This window comes from Cryptomeria japonica, chromosome 9, assembly GCF_030272615.1.
Source record: "Cryptomeria japonica chromosome 9, Sugi_1.0, whole genome shotgun sequence".
Taxonomy (NCBI): domain Eukaryota; kingdom Viridiplantae; phylum Streptophyta; class Pinopsida; order Cupressales; family Cupressaceae; genus Cryptomeria; species Cryptomeria japonica.
In genome coordinates this window covers 639,308,224-639,328,710 of record NC_081413.1, presented here as the reverse complement: position 1 = coordinate 639,328,710, position 20,487 = coordinate 639,308,224, and positions in this window count along the sequence as shown.

Genomic DNA, 20,487 nt, shown 5'->3' with positions numbered 1-20,487 from the left:
ATTGAAAGAATCGGCTTACCCATATAGTTAAATATGGTTCTGGTTTTAGGGTCATAGTTGTTTGCTAAGGCTTTCATGAGTTCTACATTTACAAAGACATTAGCCACAACCAGTTTGCCTAAGTTTAATCGCCTTAAATTATTTATAGGCTAAGGGGCAACTCTTCTGTCGTATCCATATACAAACAACTCATATCCCCTTAACTCGGTCCATGTGTCTCCAATATCCTCAAATTGATCCTCCAGACCTTCCTCATCTGCCTTAATCTTTTTAGACCTTAAATTGGATGATGGCCATTGATCAATCAAATCTTGGGCCAAGGAACACCCTTCCTTCTTCAGTCTTTTGGGTTTTTCCTCTATGGTAAGAGGTTCCTTTCCCTTTCTAGTTTTACTAGCTTTAGATGATGAATCCATTTGAATTTATAAAGGGGCTCTGTATATGGATAACTTACTTGAAATCTATGAGCCTTCTCTATGAATTCGTTTGATTTCTACTTCTGGTTCATCGCCTGTGGATTCCTCAATATTGTGTCATTCGTTATCAATTCATCACTTATGGCGAATTAAGCAGTTAGTAATGTCATTTCAACAACGGTCAATTAGATATACATTTGAATTAAATGGTGATGTGACCTAGCCGAGATTTGATTCTGATCTTCGCGGCAATTAATAATCACTTCGATGAAAACATGTCTTTCGATCACTAGTTTTTCGGTCCATCGATCCCTTTATTTCCATTGAAGATGCTTTTGCTTCAAATATTATGTCGATGAGGTATTTCCTCCTTCTATCGAAACACTGTATTCGATGAGAGCATTCATCTTTTCACCGATACACATTCCTATATCAATCGGCTTCCATGTCGAAGAAACTTCAAGCTTCGATAACTCCCTCTATCTTTCCATCAAAAATGTTTTTTTATCGATACCATCATACCCTTTCGATGAATGAGTATATCGTTTCATCGAAGCCCTTCTTTATTCGATGACCTACTTTTATTGACATCTCTCATCGATGAATTCATTAATAGTTTCTTCGATAAAATTCCCATCGGTGAAACATGTATCGGTGACTCGCCTTTTGGTCTCCTTGAAACTCATATCCTATCGATATCTATTATCGATGGAACTTTCTTCTGTTTGGTCGACATCACTCTTTCAATAAGAATGTTGTTTTCGGTGAGTCTTCTATGTGTTGAGCCGACAACATTATTTCCTCGAAAGCCTTTTCCCGTTGATGAGACCATTTTCACTTTCTTCAATATTCTTTTGTCGATGGAATCATTGCTTTCGGTGAGTATTCTCACAAGTTCATCGATATTCCCTTTTATATCAATTAGACATCACTAGGTCTCATCGATACTAATTGAATTTGAATCTTTCGATAGGATGCCATCACGTTTGTTCGACAACTTATAGGATACCTTGTTTTGGTAGGAAAATGATGGTTTTTTCTTCTAAAAAATGAAGGATTTTATGATTTAATTTCACAAATCAAGAATTTTTATCTAATTTAGATTTGGTGCTCAACAGTGGCTTTGACTGGGGATGGGGGTATGCTTCGGATACCTTCAAGAATCTAGATTCTTTGGTCTATGCAAGGCAAAAATCAAAGGAAATGTGGTATTTTACAATGGGAGTGAAACCTAAACTACTGTACATGGAAAAGTTGTTAAGAAAAGAAGTTTTTTAAGAATTGTCCATGTACTGGCAACTCCTGAACTTCTCCTGTAACACTTTGGAGAAAATAGGAATCTTCCCCTGCTTTATCCATAATCACATATGGTCCAAGCCATAAGGCCTCAAACTTGCCATGCTTGCCTTTGTCTTGACTCCTGGCGTTCCACATTAAAACCCAATCACCAACCTTAAATTTTCTATCTGTTGTTCTTTTGTCATACAGCCTTTTCATCTGATTCTGAGTTTTGATGTTTTGTTCGTGAGCTTCTGCCCTGACTTCATCAAGCTCTACCAACTACATCAGGCTTTCTTGCAAAGGGTCATCAACATCTATCCCTTCTTCTGCCATGAATCTATGCACAGGTAGGAGATTATCCAAAGGAAGTCTAGCCCTTTTACCATAGACCAACTCAAATGGAGACTTCCCTATAGATTTTTTACTGTTATTCTATCTGTCCATAATGCTAAATTCAACTTTGAGTCCCACGCCCTTTTGTTTTGTCCTAGCACTTTTTTGATGATTTTTAGGATTTTTTTGTTACTTGACTCAGCCTGCCCATTACCTTCGGGGTGGTAAGGAGATTAATGAGATATTGTGATACCATATTCTTCACAAAAGTTGTTGAATTCTTCAAAGCTAAAGGCCATGCCATTATCAAAGATGATCCTTGCAGGAACACTGAATCTAGTGATGATATTCTCCATTATGAATTTTGTCACCACTTTACTAGTGGCCTGTTTAGTAGGTATTGCCTCCACCCATTTGGTAAAGTAGTCTATAGCAACCAAAATCCATTTGTGTCCTCCACTTGACTTTTCTGATATCTCTCCTATAAAGTCTATTCCCCACTGCTGAAATGGTTCTTCAACTTGCATTGGTCTCAATGGGAGTAATCCCTGATACTTCATTTTTCCTGCAAATTTCTGACAAGTCTCACATTTTCTGACATAAGCATAGGAATCATTGAACACACATGGCCAAAAATATCCAGATCTTAATATGTGTGCAATAGTTTTGGCTGAGAAGTGACCACCACAAACCCCATCATGCATTTCTTGTAGGATTTTCTTTGCTTGGCGTTCATCTAGGCATAGTAACAATATCCCATCTTTGTTTTTCCAATACAAGTCTCCATTGATAATCACATATTTTGCAAACTTCAGTTTTAAAGTTCTCTTCTGGTTGTCAGACATATTATCTAGACATTTCATGTGCTTGAGATAATACATGATGTCTGTATACCATGTTGTATTCTCAATACTGAACTTGGCTTCTTCCAATCCCACTCTATTTACCTAAAACTCTTCAACCTCTACTCCTGCCATGAGTTTAGCTAATCACTGACCTTTGATGACTTGTGAGATCTTAAGCTCAATATTGAATTCTTGAATCTGATTGATCCATTTGCATCTTCTCCCGATGACCTCAATTTGCCTAAATATATCCTTCACTACTGCATTGGGAAAACACGCTATAACTTCTGCACCTACCAAATATGGCCTGAATTGTTTCATTTCTTTTACCAGGGCATAAGCTTGTTTTTCATTCGGATCATATTTAATATTAGATGAGTTCAACGACTTACTGAAATATGCAATGGGTTGTTCACAACTGTCTTGGTTCTTTTGTAACAACACTGTCGCTACTGTATGACAAGAGGCAAATGAAAAAAACAAGAAAGGCTTATTAAAATCTGGAGATATCAATACCGGTGCTTCAGATATTGCTCTTTTTATGGCTACAAAGGCATCCAATGCTTCTACATCCCAATCTATTTTGGCTCCCTTTTTTAACATCCTTACTATAGGTTTTATGATGTCTACAAAATTAAGGATAAACCTTCTGACAAAATTGATTTGTCCCATAAATGATTGAATAGCTTTGACAGTCTTTGGGATAGGGATTTCATTTATTGCAGCTACTCTTTCAAGGTCAATCTTTACCCCTTCTTTGGATACTATATGTCCCAGGAGCTTTCCTTCTTCAACTCCGAAGTGACATTTCTTTGGATATAGGGAAATTCCATATTCCAAAGCCTTCTTGAATACCTTTTCAAGGTGATCGTAGTGGTTTTTAGCCTTTTTTGAATAAGTTGTCAAGTCATCCTAATACACCACCATTATTACATCAATTAACTCTGTAAACGCCACATCCATTGCTCTTTGGAATGTTGCCCCTACATTTGTCAATCCAAACAGCATTCGAGCATATACATATGTGCCCCATGGTGTTGTGAAAGTTGTTTTATATTGTTCGGCTTCTTTAACCTTCACTTGATTATAACCCGAGAACCCATCCATCATGGATAATAGCTCGCATACAGTTACTTTCTGCAACATGTTATTCATGTTAGGCAAAGGGTGATTATCCTTCAATGATGATATGTTCAAATTCCTGAAATCTACACATAGACTTATGTCCCCATTTTTCTTTCTGACAGGTACCAAATTTGAAACCCAAGTAGAATACCTGCAAGGTTTAATTATCCCTGCATCTTTCATTTTTATTATTTCCTCTTTCATCTTAGGGAGTAAAGTTGGATTTATAGGCCTCTACTTTTGTCTGAACGGCTTGGCATCAGGCTTAAGGGGTATTTCATGTTGAAAGAGATCCTCCTTGTAGGCTTTGAGGTCATCATAAGACATGAAAATACATGCTTATACTTTCTGAGTAACATCACCAATTGCTGCTTCATTTTAGGAGTCAATTTCTTATCAATAAAAATATGTCTTGGTGATTCTTCGCTTACCAAATTAATCTGTTCAACATCAGTTTCCTTGATTGCGATCCCTTTAATCTCGACTTTGTCTTTCATGTTGAAAGTTCTTTCTAGTGCAACTAGTCCTCTAGGTATTTTATTAGATTTTAGTTGTATGATTTCCTGTCCAAATAGAGTCTCTTTCCCATCTGTCCTTTCTACAAAATCATTGAAATTGATAGCCTGTTCTTGGTAGTGATCCACACACTGTCAAAATTTCAATAAGTCAACGTCATCATGAAAAACTTGCCAATTGTATAGGTTATCAAGGACAGAGGGCCTGACTTTTATTTCTACTTCTGACACTCCATTCATTGTTATATCGTTTCCTTTCAAGGCAACATTAGCCAAGAAGTCAGCCAGTATATTCTTTGATCTGTCAACCCAACTTATCTGGAAAGCATCAAATAGTTCAATGGTGTCCCACACAACATCCCTATATTGTTTCAACCTGAGATGTTTAGAAGCATACTTCTGTTTGATCTGAGATATCACTAACTCTGAATCCCCAAAGACACTGAGCAATTTAATTCCATGCTTGGTAGTCATGTTAAGTCCAGTAAGTAGAGCCTCATATTCTGAAATATTATTTGTACATTCAAATATCAACTTAAAAGAGTACTTGAATGTCTCTCCATCTGGTGAAATAAATATAACTCCAGCCCCACTTCCTTCCTTGTTGCATGATCCATCAAAATACATCCTCCATACTTGATCCTTATTTTCCTTGACCGAAGACTCAATTGGAGTCAAGCTCTTTGTTTTTGGTTTTGTCAACTCCACTTGAAAGTTATCTATATCTGACTGGGTGAAATATATTGATTCAACAGGTTCTGCCTCCTCAATAATATATTCAGAACAAGGTTCTCTCTCAATTCTCACTTCCTATCCATTCACTGGTATAGTGGCATATGATAAGTCTAGCTGAACATGGCCTCCTGTCAGATTAGACCATTGTCTGGATAACAACATGCCATAATTAGGAGGAACATCAACCACGGTGATATCTATTTTATAAGATGCTTTTGGACATGCTCCTAACTTGAATTCAACATCCTTCATGACACCAACTACTGGGACAGAATGGTTATCCATAGCATAACATTTACCAAAAGTTGTGTCCACTTTCATTCCAAGTTCCTTCATAACTCCCACAGGCATAACATTTATAGCAGCTCCTAAATCAATCATGCAATTTTTTATCATCTTGTTATTAATCATCAAGGTTAAATAGAATGGGTCTACTTGAGAAGGGTTTTTTGTTATTGTTGACCCTAAGTATATGGTTGGAACATGACTACTCTCAGCGTTACTATTCTGACCATTTTGTTTATGTTCTTTAGTCTTTTCTTTAGAAACACCATTGATCACCTTCAAAGTTTTCTCTCGGTACTCTGGAAACTTCATCATCTCAAGTAGTGGTACAAAGACCTTCATCTGTGTCAAGGTATTAGCAATATCAAATGATGTTGTGATAGGCAATGCTGAAGTGTTCATTGTCTCATCCTTTTCATTTTTTTGTATTTTGGAAGTCTGCAACTCCTTTTCCTTAGTTATCTTTATACTTTGCTCCTGGTTCTTACTTGGCTTAGTTATTGGCTTAGATGTTCTATTACTCTCCTTTATGAACATGTCTGATGGTTTACCCTGTTCGGGATTTATGGTTTTGTTCCTTAGCATGTAAGTCATTTTGGCTTGTTCGACAACAGCTGTGGCAATTCTCTCCCTTTCCTCTTTAGTAGGGATCCTCAGCTTGACCTCATCTTCCTCATCTGAGAATACTTGTTGCATACAACATTGTTGATTGATCTGCCTAGAGTTTACATCATTTTCTTCATCCCCCTCAGATGAATCATATTCTTCAAATGACAGCAAGTTTATTGTATGGTCATCTGCATACTCTTCACATTCTTCTTCTCCTCCCTGCAACTTCATTGCCACTGCACATTGGTAAGGAGAATGAGGCATGTCACATGCTAAGCACCACATATCTTCATCAACTACCTAGTTCACTACTTTCCTCAAAGGGTCTGGTAGTTGGTTACCTTCTTTCTGATTCTTATCCACTGGTTTTCCATCTTTCCATGTGGTATTATAAGGCATACCATGCAATCTAGGCCTATCATGGCGATAGAATTGTTGTTTCTTTGTTTTATTCACCTTGACAGACAAATCCTTAAGAACAGTCAGCACCTTATCCATTTTGTCCTCATCCTTTGTTTGTTTAGGAGCCTTTGGATTGAATAACCTTGCATCCTCCCTTCTCCCCATAGTTCTAGCTGCTTTTCTATTATTTTCTATAGTTATGGCAGCTTTCATAACTCCTTGAAGAGTTGTATGATTTTTTGTTCTGAGCTCATAGTTTGTTTTACTATCAAAAGCATTCATGTAGTATAAGATGCTCACTTCAAGGACTGGTTTTATTCTATTAGGGATTTTGTTCATAACTCTGTTGAATCTTTTATTGAAATCAACCACTGCTTCATTAGGTTTCTTCTTGATGCTTATGATTTCATGTAGTGCAAACTCAGGGCTATTGTGATCTCCATATTGTTCGAGAAAAAGTCTTTTAAACTCTGCAAGGCTACTTATTGAAAAATCCGACAGTGCTCTAAACCAATCTCGTGCATCTTCTATCAATGACTGCATGAATAATTTCATTTTAACATCCTCACATGGGAGACATAAATCTTCCATGACTGTATCAAAGGCTTTGCAATCTGTTTCTCCTGAGATAGCATTACTCCCAGTGAATTTTGGTATTGCAGTTCTAATTTCATTCGGAATGGGACGAGGATACACCATCATCCCTGAAAAATCAAATTGCCTGATGCGTTATGTATTCAAAAATCCATATCCACCTTGAAAGAAATTCTCATAGTTCGGTCTTATATTATTATTACTAGGGGGAAATTGGTTTTGTGGTTCGAAATGGTTTTGATATGCAAAGGCGTTGAAATGATTATGCTGATATTCAGGAGGTATATTGGTGTATGGAAAATTGTTGAAGTGATTGTGTTGGTGCTCAGGAGGCATATTGGTATACGGAAGATCATTACACCTATGATCATATAAAGGGTTTTCAGATACCTTGTAGGTATTTCTTTTTGCATTGACTTCATCTTTATTTCTCCCCCTTGTTTGATCCTTGGGTTGCATGTTCATGCCTCACCCTGTATCTCTCCAAGTCATGATCAATGTCATCTTTGTTGATATTCATGCCCAATTTAGCACATAATTCTACACACTCTTGTACCCATTCAGTATCCTTCATTTCAATGGCTACTTCCATCATTTGTTTCATCAAGTCTGCCATACGGTCTGGTGCATCCATCTTGCTTGAGCCTGAGGAACTTGAAGTACCTGTCCTTGAATTCATACGATGATTCTCAAAGCCAGGAGGGAATTTCCCTTTTCGTGCTCTATCCGCAACTGCCAAGTCCTCATTTCTAGGGTATGTAGGTTTCGTGTAGTTTTGTTTATTTAGAGCTGGATGTGAATGGTTTTCAGAATAGTACTGATTATACTTTCCATTCATGAAGTCATTCTTGGGTTCCATCGGATTGTCTATTGATTCTTCTTTTGAATTCCTTTTATTTATTTCCTGATTAAATTTTAATTGTACTATTGGGTGGCCTTGCGTTATTGACCTCCTCCCATACATAAAACTTCTTCTCTTTACTTTAGAGTCACCACCTCTCTTTTGAGAGGAAATTGTATCTTGTATATGAGTTCTTTCCCACAGCAGAGTCTCTTTTTAAGTGAATATGTCCCCAGTAGAGTCGCCAATCTATTGGGTCTCAAATCAACAGATCGGATAGGTTCTAAGGAAATTCCAACTCCTATGATCAAACCCTCCAATTGACTTGGCCAACTTATAGAGTGAACCTATTTGGTTATTAACTCTCTCACTTCAGGTTCTACAAGACCTAGGCGGGTATACTTATTCACTAGTGGCTTTTGATGACTAGTGCCTTTTATAGCAGATTCAGTATCTTGATTTACCTTCCTCCTATCTCGGAATGGCATAAGTTCCTAGGATAGAGATATAGTAGATGAGTTCAAGATTGTTGTTGTGGAAGCTATTCGATTTATGTGTGTATACTATTGCTAATCTACTCTATATTTCCTACTCGGCTACTCCTATTGCTTTAAAGTAAAATGTGAACCGATATGATGATAAATTGTTTTTTATAGATGACCAGTGCCTTCTTTGTTGTTTGGGTTACAAAGTCTTTATATTTCTTTAGGACTTAATGTGTAAACTTATGAGACAGTTTTTAAACATATCCCTTTTGGAAAGTCTGTCAGTTACTATTTCTTATGAGCTCCACTTTGATATTTCTATTGTAAATCGCTTGAATGAATTTAACCCTAACTTTTAAGAGACCATCCAAGGAATAATTACAAGGAACAATTACAATTCACAAGTAAATCCTTTTGATCCAAATCTACAATATGAAACACAAAACTTCACTAGAAGAACACAAATAACCTTATCTCCTTTAGATAATATCACAAGAAACTGCCTGCAGAAAATGCAGTAATCCACAACACATACGCAAAAGAGAACAACTGATTGTATTATATATTCATCAAAATGGTACAATGGTGAGCATGAGGCTATAATCTATTTTTCGATCTCTTTGAATATTATAAAAGTTCCCTCATTTATATGAGAGTATACAATTTCAACAAAAGGTGTGTGAGGCCCTACCCCGACCCATCCTATCTCTTCAGCTATTTTTATTTTGGAACTATTTTGGATGCTAGTTTTGACACACTATGGATATAGAACTTTGCATGGTCCCATGATTTTGGTAACATTGATATATATGGATGCTTCATTTCTATGCCTTGTGGATTATAGAATATTATGTGATTCTAGATTAGGGTAATATTGTGATGAGGCAGGTTATTATCTGAATTTCAGGGTTTGATATAATGTTAGGAAAATGTTGCATATCTTGTAGATGGATCAAATTTTGAGGATTATGATAATTGCTTTGATTTGTGATAAATCATATTTTATAATGACGAGCCTTTGTGGAATGAATGTATTGCATTCTGATTTTGTGTTATATATCATATGAGGTTATTTGGGAAGTACTAATGCTTAAATTGAGATGTGCAGGAAATTATCCATGTGACCATGGAAATATTATGGAGAATCAAGCCTAGGCCAATGTGCGTTAGTAAAACCAGGGGTTGTCTATTTGGAGAGACAACACCCCGTATGTACTGTATTTTATTCGTAAATGTAAAATGTTGCATGAGTGTAATTTGTATTTATTGGATTGATTAAATTGTTTAAGGGACAATTGCCATGTGGTTATTGTGATGTGGAATTATTTTGTAGTGTCACTTGACACCTATGTAGTATGTTGTGTTGGCAATTGTCATGTCACCTTTTTGAAAGTTTTATTTTTGTTAATGGTTATATCCCCTAATTATCCTTAAAGGAACCAAGAAATCTAGGTTAGAGAGCCACAAGGAAGGTCAACTCAGAGTTGACCCGTAGGTTAACTTCAGGTGGACTTTCTGAAGGTCAAATCAACTCCTAGAGTCAATTTTAGAGCTTTTCTATTAGGCCTCATGGGGTACCTATGGGTGAAGGCCAAAATTGGCCATGTGTCTTTCCCTTAGGACTTGTTTAACCACCCAAAAAAGTGGTTTTCCCAAGATGGACGAATTCCATCTATAGGAGTGCCATCCTTGGAAGGAGAACCTTCTTGGAGATAGTAATCCCTCTTCCCCATTCCATTTCCCTTCTCTAGGCACCTAGGTTAGGGAGTGTGTAAGACCTAGGGAAGACCAACCCAATGGGAGATCACTCACTCTATCCAAGAGGTTGGAAGGAGTGAGAGAGGCCTTCTTAGGCTAAGAATGGAAGCTTAGTGAGCTAATCACCCACTCTCCATTCTTGGAGATTTTTTTGGAAAAACTTGGAAAAAAAAAAAAAAAAAAAACCAGTTTTAGGAATTAGAGGAATTTGGGGGGCCAAGGATTGCAGAAAGTTGTGTGGATTGGGCAGCTCATCTCCAACTAAATTTAGCATACCTATTGGCAGAATAAGGTTGGTGGTTATCTCCTCTTGGTTTTGTTGTCTATGTTAGTTATGTTGTTTTGTTGAAGGAAAGAAATGCTTGTAAAGAAAGTGTGTATGTAAATTGTTGTTGAAGAAAATAATGTGTAGTTTCATTTCTATGTTTTTCTGTTTTGTGTTCTTGTTTTGGGAGTGTCCAAGATCTTCTACTCTTGGGAGAGTAGGATGATCTTGGGGTGGAAGAAGCATGACAGCCTTGGGTGAGAGGCTCTCCTTAAGGAGAGTGATCTCAAGGGTGTCCTTTGTGACCCTTGCTGCATAGCCTTGTGTATGCATTTGGGGGTCATAAGGGGAGAGAAATGGCTTTGAGCCTTTGGGGGGCATAAGGTGGTTGGGATGAATTCTGTTGAGTATTTTGAGTTGCCATGAGGTGGCTTGTGTTATATTTTTGGCTGCAGTCTCCCCAATGGTACTTGGTCCACTTCCACCCGTAGATTGATCACCCCAAGTGTGGTGAAAGTGTAGCTTGGGATGGGAAAGTGTATGTGTTGTGTGTTTGCCCTATTGTTGTGTTGTATTGCCTGATTGTAACCCGTCTAGGTCTTGATTCTCCTAGCTCGGGGGTGGCTTCTGGTAAGCCTAGGCTGGGAGGTGAGCATCCCATGGTCACAGTCCTAAGTTTTACTTGCAGGTGGCTTGGGAAAAAAAAAAAAGACTAGGAGTTGCAGATTTTGTGTTGCAGACTTCTATTCAGATTCTTATTTTCATTTAAATGCAGAAAGGAAGGAAGAAATGTAACCTTATGCTTTGTAGCAAAAGAAAAAGAAGAGAAAGTGCATATGTAAATATAGGGTTTAAAATGATTCTGTTTCTGTTTAAATAAATGTAATTATTATTTTCTGTGTAAAGATTAGAAAAAAAAAAGGGGACTGTTAGATTATCTACCCATTTTCATATTTGGGTTATTGTAACTATCATTCTGGAAAAACAATGTAAATTTCATTTTATGTTTTGATGTCTATAGTGTTTGTTGTAGTCTACATTTTAAATCTAGTCTATTCCCTTGTTATTTACTGCAATATTAAAGGAAAGAAACAGAAAAAAAAAAAATGCACTAGAATTCCTTCTTTACTATTCACTAGTTTATTTACTGCATTAGTAAGGAAAAGAAAAAAGAAATGCAGTAGGGTTATTATTTTCTTGCATAATGTAAATTCTATTTATGACTGTTTTAAAAAAAAAAGGGAGAGAGAACTAGTATTGTTTTATTTCTCACTATTTACTTGCATAGTTTTAAATCCTGTTATTTTATGTCTTTTAGAAAGAAAGGAGAACCAGAATCGTTTTATTTCTATGGAGAGTTAAATAAAAGGAAGAAGAAAACAGACCTAATCTAATGCTGTTAGAAAACTAAAAATAGAATGTAAATGGTTAAAACCCCAGATCAATATAAGGGTTTTTAACCCTATTACTTCAACATTTGGTCATATATATATTTCTATATATATAGAAGTATATATATTGAAAATATATACCTATATATATATAGAATATATGTATATAAGTTTCCTGCAAGTGCATGCCCTGTAACAACAAAATAGAAGATACATTCTGAATCCTGTGCATCCCTGTTACAAAACCTATAAAAGAATTGCAGAATAGAATTTCTTAATATATATATATTCTCTGCATCAAAAAAAAAAATACACTCTATGGATGCCTGTAAAAGTAAATATTTTCATATTCGTAAATGATATTGTGCATATTATATATATATATATATATATATATATATATATATATATATATATATATATATGTATATATATATATATATATGTATATATATATATATATATATATACATATATATATATATATATACATATATATATATATACATATATATATATATATATACATATATATATATATATATATATATATATATATATATATATATAAAAATATAATATACACAATATACATTTGACATTTAAAAAAATACATCATAAACATTTTTATCAAACCCCGAAATAAAACAAAATGGGTTTTTTTTTAAAAAAGGGGAAATGGGCACGCGGGCCACTGTGCGTAACACAGTGGACGGCCACGGCCGAGCCACTGTGCTACACACAGTGGGCGGCGTCGAAGGGCACCGCACTGTGTGTAACACAGTGGGCGGTCGCGGCCGCCACTGTGCTACGCACAGTGAACGGCGCCCGCCACTGTGTGTATACACAGTGGGCGGCGGCTATGCCGTCCGCCACTGTGTGTACACACAGTGGGCGGCGTTGCCGCCACTGTGCGTAGGCACAGCGGCGCCCAGACAACCTGCAAAAACCCTCCGCCTCTCCCCCACATGAAACCCTCCGCCGTGCCCTAGTTCGTCGTACCTGCAACCTCCAAAACCACAAAAAAAAAAGGGATATACAATAAAATATAGACATTTAATAAACCCTAACCCATTTCGGGTTAGGGTATAAAAAAGGATAAAAAAATAAAATAAAGCAAGTATAATATATAAAAAAAAAATGCAACCCTAACCCAATTTCGGGTTAGGGTTAGCATTATAAGAATTTTATATACCTATAAATATATATATATATATATATATATATATATATATATATATATATATATATATATATATATATATATATATATATATAAAATATTTAAATTGGAGCATTATAATTGATTTTATTGAGGGATTAGTATACAAGAATTGATATTGTGATTTTATATATATATATAAGGAACTTAAATTGGAAATTTAAAGTTAGATTTTAGTATATAATTTGGGGTTAAGTTTATAATTGAAATATTATGGAATTTTAAACCTTGATTTTAATGTATATATTTGTGGGACTAATTTAATAATTGAATTATTATGGAATTTTAGACTTTTTATAATAGGGGTTAATTTAATCATTGAATTATTATATGTCCCCATTCTTTAGAAATTAATTTTTAATTAATTCAAGGGGGTTAATATATAGAGGATTACTATAGTTGGACAAACTATACGTTTAATCCAGCAATATATATATTTAATTAATCAATGGACTTACCCCCCCCCCATATAATTGGACGTTAGGAAAATTTTAAAAAAAAGAGGAAGTTGTAAATTTATGAACCTAAGCCCTTGAGACCGTTTTTTGGTCGGATTGTAAAGTAATTGACAAAATCAAGGGATTTAGGGTAATTAGAATTGGCCCTAGTATATTGTCGGTTTTAGGGGCAGATGACATTGTAGTAATTCGAAACCCTCATCGGGTGGATGTGTATAATAAATTTTATATAAGCATCAAATAATCATTAGCAATATCATTATATGACCTGGAATGATTTAATACGTTAAGATAGCCAATTATCCCTTGATTTAATTAGCGGCAATTTGCCTTAGGTAATTGAGCTAGCTAACTAATCCACAATGCAAATTAATCTCCACCAATCAAGTCACTCGCTCGAGTTGGTTATTTAACCTAATCTTAGTAAGTAAGTTTATTTACATCCTAGATAAGACAAAACTTTAAATACAGTTGTTAGGTATCAAGATTTATAGCGAGTTCATGACGTCAAAAAAAAATTTTGTTGTTCCGTTTTTGTGCCCCTAAAGTTTGGGCACGACAAGGTGTGATTGTTTAGTATGTAACTACTAACTAGTGCTTTTGTTAACAAACTAAAAGATAAGCAAATTTAACATCCCCACATGTTCTATGTATTTGTCATCTTTACCTAATGGCACTAAAGACCCTGCATTTCTAGGTCTGTGTATGGGGAGTCTCCATGTTTTGTAAATGTGTTCTAGGTTAAAGTATTCACTTGTCAATTTCTCAAGGTCAATTGGTTCCTCAAACTCCCAATCTGACTCAAACACGGTGTCAATAACCTCCCTTGTAATTGAAAGAATTGGCTTACCCATATAGTTATATATGGTTTTGGTTTTAGGGTCATAGTTGTTTGCTAAGGCTTTCATGAGTTCTACATTTACAAAGACATTAGCCACAGCCAGTTTTCCTAAGTTTAATCGCCATAAATTATTTATAGGCTGAGGGGCAACTCTTCTGTCGTATCCATATACAAACAACTCATATCTCCTTAACTCGGTCCATGTGTCTCCAAGATCCTCAAATCTATCCTCCAGACCTTCCTCATCTGCCTTAATCTTTTTAGACCTTAAATTGGATGATGGCCATTGATCAATCAAATCTTGGGCCAAGGAATGCCCTTCCTTCTTCTGTCTTTTGGGTTTTTCCTCTATGGTAAGAGGTTCCTTTCCCTTTGTAGTTTTACTAGCTTTAGATGATGACTCCATTTGAATTTATAAAGGGGATCTATATATGGATAACTTACTTGAAATATGTGAGCCTTCTCTCAGAATTCGTCTTATTTCTACTTCTGGTTCGTCGCTTGTGGATTCCTCAATACTGTGTCCTTCGTTATCAATTCATCACTTATGGCGAATTAAGTAGTTAGTATTGGCAGTTCAACAATGGTCTCTTAGATATATGTTTGAATTAAATGGTGATGTGACCTAACCGAGATTTGATTCTGATCTTTGTGGCAATTAATAATCACTTCGATGAAAACATGTCTTTCGATCACTAGTTTTTCGGTCCATCGATCCCTTTATTTCCATCGAAGATGCTTTTGCTTCAAATGTTATGTCGATGAGGTATTTCCTCCTTCTATCGAAACACTGTATTCGATGAGAGCATCCATCTTTTCACCGATACACATTCCTATATCAATTGGCTTCCATGTCGAAGAAACTTCAAGCTTCGATAACTCTCTCTATCTTTTCATTGAATTTTTTTTTAAATCGATACCATTATACCCTTTCGATGAATGAGTATATCATTTCATCGAAACCCTTCTTTATTTGATGACATGCTTTTATTAACATCTCTCATCGATGAATTCATTAATAGTTTCTTCGATAAAATTCTCATCGGTGAAACAACATGTATCGGTGACTCACCTTTTGGTCTCCTCGAAACTCATATCCTATCGATATCTATTAGCAATGGAACTTTCTTCCGTTTGGTCACCATCACTCTTTCGATAAGAATGTTATTTTCGGTGAGTCTTCTATGTGTTGAGCTGACAACATTATTTCCTCAAAAGCCTTTTCTCGTCGATGAGACCATTTTCACTTTCTTCGATATTCTTTTGTCGATGGAATCGTTGCTTTCAATGAGTCTTCTTTCAAGTTCGTCGGTATTCCCTTTTAATCGATAGCCCTATATCGATGAGACATCGCGGGGTCTCATCGATATTGACTGAATTTGAATCTTTCAATAGGATGCCATCACGTTTGTTCAACAACTTAGAGGATACCTTGCTTTGGTAGGAAAATGATGGTTTTTTCTTCTAAAAAATGGAGGATTTTATGATTTAATTTCACAAATCAAGAATTTTTATCTACTTTAGATCTGGTGCTCAACAGATACCATGTTTGAGAAATGAAAGAACTCATGGGAGCAAGCATGTAACGAGCAAGACCAAATACCTTCTATAATAGAAGTGCAAGGAAATAATTTCTATATTGCCAGAAAAAATGAATACAAGGTTGATGGTTATTGTGTATCCAAAATATTAAAATAACCTTGCTATTGAGACAAGAGTCAAAACCTAAATGAAATCCTGAGAAAAACTAATATCATGATGAGTGTCTTAATTATGTGATTTATGACACCAAAAGTAATCGACCTAAGTAAGCTTAAGTAATAAGGAGTAAATATTTTCTAAAGTGAAACTAGTTAAGTAAAGTACCTTTTTCACACCAACATTAATTTCTTTGATAACACACATAGGGTAGAGATAAGGCCACCAAAAGGACATAACAAAAGGGCTATAATTCTTTCCAAGATGTAACTTGTCCTTCTCCTCCCAAAGTGATTACCAAACTACTAAATCCTAATATCTAGTAAAAGAATAAGCTCATCACTACTTCAACATGATAGAAGCTAGGGAGTATGCTGAGTTAATAGAAGTATTTATTCATATCCTAAGGTTGATTACCTTTCATTAGTATCATGTAGGTGATGGAAGCTAAGACCTAATAATTTGGGATAGATATTTTTTACCATTATCATGTAAGTGATGAATGCTAGGATCCACCTACTCAATAGGTTCAATGAGCTTTGGGAAAACTTATAAGGAAATGCATGAGTCTAGTTAGGAGCATTAGGTTATTCTAATATATAATTTTTTTATGCCTTTTCTAGTAGTGAATAAAAGTACTATCAGATGCTTGTTCCATTATCATAGCTAATAGTAAACTAGGCAAAGAGATGAACCCGTGACATAGTGTGGGTGGTAAAAGTTTAGAATTGTATCACGCTTTTATAGAGGACTGGCAAACACAATTACAATCTCTCAACTTGAACCACCTAAAACTAATACATTTGAAAAAAAAGTGAGGTCAATGAGATTGTGCAAAAAAATAGTTTTTTTAATTATTATTTCTCCCACGTAGATAACTTGAAAACTAGTGTAAGGAAAAAAATTAGTTTTCAATGAATATTTAATTTTTAATAATTTAAAAGTTAATTTTAATAGAAAAAATCATAGTTTTCATGGGACATCAGTTTTTGTTTAAATCTTTATACTATTAAAAACTATACCCTATTAGAGAAGATTCTCTCATCTAATGCATCATATGTATTTATAAAATTTTAAATATATTTTTTAAAATTTGTAATCAGCATCATGTTTTTCTATAATAACCTACTTGTAATAAATTTTTCAAAGTCATCATCAAATTTGTGTGTGTGTGTGTGTGTGTGTGTGTGTGTGTGATGGATTTTAGGCTCCAAATTGTACATGAAAGTGCTCTTGGTTGAAAAATTTAGAATTGAAGATAAATTTTTGTTGAATTCGCCTCAAAAAAGGGCTCAAGTTATGGCATAGATTATCACATAGATAATTTTGGGTCAAAAGGATTTTGACTGAAACACTTTTGATTAAAGAAATGTTTCATCAAAAAATTTGTATATAAGTTCAACCTTTTTTCCATTTTAAAAGTAAACTATAACTATTTAATAGTTTTGGGTAAAAGGATTTTGCCTAAAAATCTTTATGCCATCAAGTTGTTTTGTTTGAAACCATTTAGGGTGAAACCATATTGCTCAAAACTACTTTGTTGGCTAAAAAGTGTGACCAAGTTTTGAAAATTTACCTTGGGATGCACTGGGTTTTCCTTTTCTCTATTGTCATGTCTTCATTAAGGGTTTAAATGTTGAGTGAAATGAATGATTGGAAGGTTGAGTATGAAATAAGACCACATGCACTCCTTGTGGGTATTTAGTTAGTATATGTATACTAGACACATGAGAGGTCAAATCACACAATAGTTTGACTCACTTATGAAACATTCTAGAATTTTTTTCTAAAATCACATATTTATTTGTAAAACTTAATGATTTAATCTTATAGGTGTTTTATCTAATGAGGTTTGATTGAATGAGGTTAGATCAAACCTCTTGTATAGAGCCCGAAGGCTTAAACCAAACTCTCAATGAAGTCTTTTTTGCACCTAGAAATTCTTTATCAGAAATTAATTTTGCTTCACCTTTTGGGGGATCAAATAAAGTCATTTGAAAATGTGGATTTGTAAGTATGTACCCCTTAGTCTTATCTTTACAAAAATTACAATATGAATTATATTTATATTTTATTAATTTTATAATGTATATAGGTCCATTAAGAATAAAAATTACCTCTACTCAAGACATAAAAAATAACATGGAATTCTTTTTAAAAGAATGCATTGTGCTCCACATGGATGTTCTTATTCTAATAAATAATAATAATTTAATTTTCACATATATGCTAAGAGAAATATGTTATGGCATAATATAAGTTCAAGTCTTTCAAAGATCCACATTGAAGGTGACTTCAAGATAATCATAAATACTATAAGAAAGCACACAACCCCAAGCTAGAAGATTGAAAATATTTGAGTGAAATATTGTTTGCTTCTTAATTCCTTACAGGATTTCAAGGTCTCTCATGTCTTTCAAGAGGCTAATGTTGAAGTTGATAAATATGTGAATATGGCAATTAACATATAACATGGTTACTTCCACAAATGCGATAAAAGTGTGGGATTCATTAAAATAAAAAGGTGTGGTGTTATCATATTTTTACTTGAAAGTTGCAATTATGAGCATTTAAGGCATTAGAGTTGGCTTGCTTGATGCTAGTGGTGGATGATGTGGAAGGGGATCTAAATTATTTATTTCAACCATATTAAGTAAAGATATAAATGTATTTCTTATTATATCATTGGTCATTTTCTTTAAAAAATAAAGATGGATTCTATAGTGTGCATTTGAGTGAAGAAGCAATGTGTATTTAAAGGCTACACAATTGTAACACCTCTCCAAGGAACCCTAGAGGGTATGATAAATTAATACAAGGAATACATGGAAATATTATTATTTTTAAGAATCAAGTGTGAACACACACATAACATAGACATGAATACCGCTCAACTCTCAAGATTAGGTCAAATTGTTAGTAACTGGCGATGCACAAGTGGAAGGCTAAACACTCAAAACTACAAAAAACAAGGGGAAAAGGTCTCCCAAACCTTAGGACAAGGTCTACAAGTTGTTTAGAGTCACACAAGACCATCACCAAAATTTCCAAGTTTGATACAACAAACAGGACAAACTGCTATGTCCTAGGTGTCATGAATGGGCTCCAATAAAACCCTAATTGCAAATAGACACCCTTGATACCATCCAAACTCACTCAAAACCTACGCAAGACCCCTCTAAGGGTTACCTAACATTTCTACCTGCACAACAAATCAAAAAAAGGGTCAAACAATAAAGACACTTGTGTGTTTAGGGACATTGGAATGAGTTTGCACAAGTGTCTTAGACACTAGTAAATTTCTATATACAAGAGTCTTGAGAGGACACTAGAATGGTACATAAGTGTCCTTGAATTGAGCATGTGTTACTAAGATGCACTAGCATCCTCTAGACTAGTGAACTCGCGTCAATGTCCTTGAGATGTGTATTTTTCCAAAATCAGAGAGCTTCCCGGTCGGACTAGACACCCTAAACCCCTTGGTGGAGTCAAAATATGCATATGAACTAATAATTGGGAGAAAATGGTGAAATGATGCAAAATGGGGTCAAGTTGAGTGACATTGGGTCACTAGATGGCTCCTACGAGGCAAGGCAAAGTTTGGGTGGACTCATTTCACTATTACTCAACCCACAACACTGCAACCAACATATTTGGACACAAAACAACCCAACACAATTAGAGTCCACAATTTGACTCCAGGAAACACTCTCTGGGTGGTTCTGGTTAATTCGAAATTCACTCTAAAGAGATAAATCCCACTAAGTCTTGATCAATGTCTTATGATCACAATATGGGAGATGACTAAATCAATCTCCATGTATAAATAACACAATTACATTCATTTTAAAGAACTAATGGAAATGTTCCTACAATAATGTCATAGTTTATCATCAAATGAGAAGCATACATAGTTGTATGCGGGAAAGGGGGGTCAATGGAACTTAAAATGTGAAAAATGAAGCTCCAAGAGGCTTGTCCACACACCCACAGGACTTCTTGGTGCAAGCTATGGAGTCATGAAGGATGACTCAGCTTCCTAAGGTTGGTTCCATGGTTCTCTATCTCACAAGGTCCCTCAAACCAATTTCTCTGCTCTCAGATCATTGAGCAAAGTGGTTTAGGGATGAAAAATGTAAGAACGAGGGATGCTTTGATTGATTTTAACATGAAAATGCAACCTATCTATGCATGATCCTATAAATGAAATGAACTAGATTATAAGATGACAAGATTAGTAATGATGTTATCCTAACGTGATATACTAGTTATGTGGTTAAACTATTGATAAAAGAAGCAATCTAAAATGATTATTAGATTAATTCTTATTTGCAAAGAGAGACTGTATGTGTTAAAAATTGAGCATAAGTATGATACTAAGAGCTTGC